The sequence below is a fragment of the Camelus ferus genome, chromosome 15 (genome assembly GCF_009834535.1).
Source record: "Camelus ferus isolate YT-003-E chromosome 15, BCGSAC_Cfer_1.0, whole genome shotgun sequence".
In the NCBI taxonomy this organism is placed as follows: domain Eukaryota; kingdom Metazoa; phylum Chordata; class Mammalia; order Artiodactyla; family Camelidae; genus Camelus; species Camelus ferus.
Genome location: NC_045710.1, coordinates 22,313,798 through 22,320,476, shown reverse-complemented (window position 1 = coordinate 22,320,476; position 6,679 = coordinate 22,313,798). Strand labels below are relative to the sequence as shown.

The 6,679-nt window shown below is 37.0% G+C and overlaps 1 non-coding gene across 1 annotated transcript; it reads left to right on the top strand.

Annotated features, from left to right (window-relative positions):
• The first annotated feature begins 4,261 nt into the window (after positions 1-4,261).
• Positions 4,262-4,366, top strand: LOC116669078. The gene has a single exon (XR_004326466.1). It is a non-coding gene; the product is annotated as a U6 spliceosomal RNA (small nuclear RNA).
• Positions 4,367-6,679: the final 2,313 nt, after the last annotated feature.

The window sequence follows — 6,679 nt, the reverse complement described above, 5'->3', positions numbered from 1 at the left end:
CTCCCCTCCCTCCCTCCCCCTCCCTTTTTTTTGTGGTATGTGACTTTTTTAATGTATTGTTGAATTAGGTTTGCTAAATCTTTTGTTCAAGATTTTTGCATCTATGTTCATCAGGGACATTGACCTGTGATTTTCTTTTGTTTTTGGCATCCTTGTCTGGTTTTGGTAACAGAGTAATGCTGGCCTTGTAAAATCAGTTTGGAAGTGCTTCCTCCTCTTTTATTTTTTTAAGAGTTAATGATTGGTATTAAATTTTCTTTAAATGTTTGGTAGATTTCACCAGTGAAGCCATCTGGTCTTAGACTTTTGTGTTTTGGGAGGTTTTTGATTACTGATTCAAGCTCCTTACTAGTAATTTTATCTATTTAGATTTTCTATTTCTTCATGATTCAGTCTTGTAGGTTGTATGTTTCTAGGAATTTATCCATTTCCAATCTTGATGGAGTGACCTTGTGTGTATTAACCTTATTGTTCAGTCCTGCCCAAGCTCCTTATTGTCCCTCAAACCTTTGTAATTATCCATTTTGCCTGTTTTATTTTAGTAGATCTCAGTAGTTGAGGGTGTGCCAAAACCTGTCAGTGTCCTAAAGGGAAGATTCTCAGTCAACATCTAGATGCAGGCTGATTGAAAGCCAGACCTCAGCAGCTTTTAAAGTTTGCAAATATGCGTAGTCTTGTGGACAAGTATAAGTCTTGCTGGCCACCAGAGCCAGATGATATAAAGATGTCTCTTGGCCTGCAGTCATAAAAATCAGGGTGCCAGTTCAGTGAACAGATTCCTTTCCAGGTGATATCAGCAACATGCTCAGTGTGGGTTTTTTCTGTTTCCCTGATGTGTAGGTATTGCTTAGCTAGTTTATAGTGGGATTTTTTTTTCCCCAGTGGAAATTTTTCTATATGTAACTGTAGATGTCTGTGGGAAGACATGAGTTCAAGGTCTTCATATATCACTGTCTTGAACCCAAACTGCCTATAATCCTTTTAATTGCTGTAGAATTGGTATTAATGTCCCAACTTTTTTTTAAAAGTAATTTGAGTCTTTTTTCTTTATCTTAGTCCATGCAGCTAAAGATTTATCAATTTTATTGATATTTTTGAAAAAACAATTTTTGTTTTTATTGATTTTCTGTTCTCTTTCTAGTCTCAGTTTTCTTTATCTCTGCTCTAACCTATTATTTCCTTCCTTCTGCAAGCTTTGGGTTCTGTGTGTTCTTGAAGTTGTGAAGTTAGCTTGTTGATTAGAGATCTCTCTTGATTTTAATGTAAATGATTGTAGCTTTAAATTTCCCCCTTAGCTCCACTTTTGATGTATCCCTTAAGTTTTGATATGTTGTGTTTTTGTTTTCACTTGTCTCTTAATTATTTTTAACTAATGTTAATTTGCATGATCTCTTTTTTGTGGTTGCATTTACGAAAATCTCTTGGGCAAGGACGAGACCAGACTTCTATAAGCAACAAAGATTACCTCCATTACTTATCTCCTAGTTTAAAATTTCCCACTGAGAAAACTTTATTGAAGAAAGGAATGATGACTTAGAAGCATTGTATTTCAGGGCTGAAATTGGAAAGCTGTTCCAGCTTTTTTTGCAGGATAAGTATGAGTCTAGGGCTACCTCACTGTATTGTTATTTCTGCCCTTTCAATATTCACTCACTCTTCTTTCAGCTCAGCCATGAATTATGTATATTCCAGCATTTAAAAAATGTACTGTACAAAGATGAATTTTACTGACCTTTGTTGATACCATAGGGCTGGAATCAGAACTCAACTGATAAGTATTTAACATTTCACCATTAGTTTTATTCAGTTTATTTTAAGCTTTTCACTTTACTCATATTCACCACACTTTATACATTGTACAAGAACACACAGTTGGATATCTGTTTATTATCTATCAATATAGCTATCTATCTGTTTATCTATCATCTTTTGTAAGCTCTTGATTATCTTCTATTAATAAATAAAAATGTGTTAAAATATTCATAGACTCATAAACTAACATGTATCATCTTTCAGCCTTAATAATCCCATAGACACTGCTTTATTCAAATTAAAATGTTATACTTCATATTCACTTATCTAGTCTTATTTTCTTTTCAACACAAATGATAAAAGCATATTCTTTTGCTAGCAATTTTTAAGTTTTAAGACAAATCTAAAATCTAACAGCTAGAAATTTATAGATACAGAGCAATATTTCCATGTAGCTCATTGGAATATTTCATAAGCAGATTTCACCGTATACCTCACCTGTTTTGTTCTCTTTGTTATGAAATAAATTAATTTTAAAGGCTCACAAAAATGTAAATAAATAAAGACCTCATTCAACTGTTCTTAACCTTTAATATTCAAATAACAAAATCTGGCAGCAGAAGAAATGGGAAGGACTTCTGTCTCATCATCAATTCTCTTCCTTTCCCAGCCAGTGATCTCAAAGCTCCAGAGGAAATGAAAAATAGTTCTTATTCTCAAAAAGGCAAGGTATCCTTAGATCATCCAATTATTTGGCACAAGACTGGAATCAATAAGTTGCTGAAATAAGTCAAGAGGTAAGGTTTTAATCCCCCTAATAGAAAATTGTGTTGTCCAGAATTTTCATGCTTCATAAATCTTTTAAAGTGAGAAGAGGAGTGGTGGAGATTAATGGCATGAATTCTGGCTCCTCAACTCTAGTAATTAGTTAAACAATTTTGTTCTACATATTTTAAGCTGTAATTGACTTTTGTGCTATTTTGATTTGTAAATGCTCTGGAAAGGAAACAGGTAATTTCGAAACATTTAACTTTTTAAGATGTAAAAGCTAGCTTACTTACTGACAAGCTGATTCTTCTTTTTCCTCCTTAATGGAGGCACTAGGGATTGAACCCAAGACCTTGTGCACACCAAGCAAACACTCTATCACTGAGCTACCCCCCTCCTTCCTGATTAGTTCTTGATATGGGGAATAAATGTTCTCAAAATATTAGATATGATTTACTTTTATATTTCCTAATCAGTGCTTCTATATTAGGGCTTACATATGAGAGCTATGGCTAATTTCTTTTTGATCTTTTGAGTTGGCATTCTTTATTTGGCTTTGTGAAAACAATCCACAGCTAGGTCAGTATCATTTGATAATCTCTTTCCTGTAAGAGGAGCATCTCATTTGTGTAGCACTTTATGAAGAGCTTTCACATACCATTTGATTTTTACAGCTCTATGAGCTAGATATGAAGTGTATTATTCACTAATTCAGTATGTTCATTCAACAAGTATTTATTAATGCCCTACTCTGCAAAAGGCATTGAGGATATGTAGTGAACCAAATAAAGACCCCATTCTCATAGAGCTTATGTACTAGTGGGGAGAGAGAGAGACACTAAACAAATAAATATAGATTTATGCCTATTCTTGTGCAGAAAGTTAAGCAGGGTAAAAGGAACAATGAAATATGGAAAATGTCTATGAATGCTACTTTATAAGGAGTGATCGTGAAAAATCTCTCTGATGAGATGACATTTGAGCAAAGGATTCCAGAGGAAGAATATTCCAGGCAGAGGAAGCAGTAAGTATAAAGTTCTGAGGAGGGACTGTTTCTTGGTGGGTTCAAGAACTATAATAAAAAGAATTACAGGAGAGGAGATGAGACTAGAGTGAAGCAAGCAATGGAAGAATGGTGAGATGCTACTACATACCTATCAGAATGTCTAAAATTAAAAAGATTGACCATATCAAGTGTTGGAGAGGATGTGGAGAAACTGGAACTCTTAAGTGTTGCTGGTGGGAATGTAAAATTGTACAATCACTTTGGAAACGATTTGGCAGTAAACATGTTAGCATAGATCGACAACATGATCCAGCCATTCCACTCTAAGATAATTAAGCCAAGAGAAAAAGAAATACATGTCCATATACGGATTTGTACACAGATGTTCAAAACAGCTTTATTTATGGTCCCAAGTAGTAAGCAACCCAAATTTCCATCAATAGGTAAATGGTTAAACAAATGATAGCACATCTATATGATGCAATACTACTCAGCAGTAAAAAGGAATGAACTTTGGATGCAGTCAACAACAAGGATGACTCCTTAATTATGCTGAGTGAAAGAAACCAATCCCCTCAAAAATGTATACTGTAAGATTCCACACATATAGCACTCTAGAAAATGAAAACAGGTCTGTTGTCCCAGAAATCAGGTTAGTTTGGAGACGGGAGGGACGGAGAAGGGTGGAAGAGCAGAGTAGAGTGGGAAAGGAAGGGATTGTGAAGGGGCATGATGGTGCTCCCTTCAGCAGCACGTGTACTAAAATTGGAGTGATACAGAGAAGATTAGCATGGCCCCTACACAAGGCTGACACAAATTTGTGAAGCGTTCCATGTTTTTAAAATCAACTATACTTCAATAAAAACAACAACAAACCCAAAGGGACATGAGGAAACTTTGGGTGGTGATCCATATGTTTACTGTCCTGAGTGCAGTGATGGTTTATGGGTGTATACATATGACAAAACTTATGAAATTGTGCTCCTAAAATATGTGCAATTTATTTTCTATCTATTATATCTCAGTAAAACTTTTTTTTTTAAAAAGGTGGTTCCAACATCCATATAAGTGTTTGAGGTATAAGTGGGTTTTTCAGGTGGGCATGTCCACCTTGGGGTTGGAAAAAGGGATCTAGAACATGGATGAGAAGCTGGGGAGACAGGTTTTGAGTGAATTGTCCCTTCCTCTCTCTTCCTCCTTCCCTTTACTTTTTTCCTTACTCCCTTCATCTGTCCACCACTAAGATCTGATGTTGTAAATACTCTTTTACAGAGTTAATAGTTGAAGGTATGAGAAAGGCTGGTTGCACCAAGGAATGGAAACAAAGAAAGCTTACTGAGGAAATAAACTTGAGAAACACTTGGGGGATGTTTGAAGAGGATACTGAAAAATAAGAGAAACCAGTATGATCGTAAGAATGGTGGGCACATAGGAAAAGAATTAATAGAAGGGAATGGCTGAAGGGAACGGGTGGACTACACTTTTTTGCTTAGCATTTTCTATTTCTGTGAATGTCGATCTATCTTTCCAGTGCTCAAGAACATCTCCACTGGGATAAAGAACAAACCAACCAACCACAGGGACTATGCTAGTTAATGTTCTGTTGTTTCTGGTGGAGTAATATGTTGTTAAAAAACAATAAAAGCACAAAACTAAACCTTAGTAAGACCGGTATCCTTAGCAGACAGGAGTCATTTCACATGTAAACCTTCAGCTGGCTCAACAGAGCAAACAATATTTGATTTTAACCTGCATCTTCTGTTTTTATAATTCAGACCACATGCAATGCTGAGAGTCTTCAGAGAGAGGCATAGTAATTTATCCCCTGATGTTTGGCAAAAGGTGAACAACATTTTTAATTTTGTGGAACAAGTGTAGGAAAAAAGTATATAGAAACATATATAGCAATTCTTTGAGATGCTTTTTAGCCTTTCCTGCTGCTGCTTCCTGCGAAGTCCTGGTGATAATTTCTAAAAGCTGCTCAGTTCTTGGATTCATATTGTACAAGTGTGCCAAAGAGAAATTAGTCAATTATTTCAGAGAAATAACAGGCACTTGTAGAAAAGCACTCAGCAGGGTTAGAATTCTACTTTGTTGTATTCTTTACATTTCCTACAGTAATAAAGAAATGGTTATTGAAATTTTAAGACTTTCCAGGGAAGATTTAATATTAAGGTCAATTAAAGTATCTTATCCAAAGTCTTTAGAGAGAAGTGGGTTGGATTTTATACCTGTGGCTTAAGGTTACAGTGTTCAGGGAGGAACCAGAACCAAAGAAAAAGAAATCAACTGACCAAAAAAAAAAAAACAAACAAAAAAACCCCTGCAAACTCACAAAAATAAAAACGCTTTATAAACCAAATACAGCATTCTATGCTGACCGGTTTGTAGAATGTCAGACAGCCCTGTGCTCCAATCTCTGGTGTGACTGATTAGCTGTGTGGCTTTGGGCGGATTGGCAGTCTCTCTGAGCCTCTCTTCTTCTGTAAGAGGGACCATAATACCTGCCTTACCTACGGAGATGTGGTGAGGAGTGAGGGAGGGGATCTCTGGGAGAGTGCATGGACAGATTATCCATAAATGACCATTTAGTCCCTCCCCCCCTTTTTTTTCCTCAGAGAGTAAACAGGGCTGACAGTTTAGGGTGCAGACAGATAATTTGCTGCAGTGAAGACATTTCCAGTCTCACTTTCTTTGCCACTTCTGCCCCTGTACCCTCTTCTGGTGTGAGAATGAGAAAGGTTTCTCTTCTTCTGGTGGACAGGTTTGGGTAGGGGAAGCCAGGAAAGTGACCTGCCTGGCTTTCTCCCTGCTGTCCTATGTCCTTGGCCATGTTCCACCAGGCTGTGGCCTCAGTGCTCTGGCTAAGTAAGACCATAGTTTTGAGTCATCATGACTGAGAGATAGGACGTAAAGTGGCAAGCTTTGTGGGGAGCTCAGAACTGGTACTTCAGATTGTCCTGAACTGCCCTGCAGAGGGCACCAGGCTTGGTTCAGACATGCCTCCTCTACACAGCAGTCAGGCTTGTCCTTTACCCTTCCAGATGTCCTGCACTCTAGCAGGGGGATGGAGAGGAGAAGTCTTATTCCAGAGAGGAGGCGTTTATGTTCTGGCTCTCAGCTTTTGTTTTGTCTTTAAGCTTCATGTTTTCT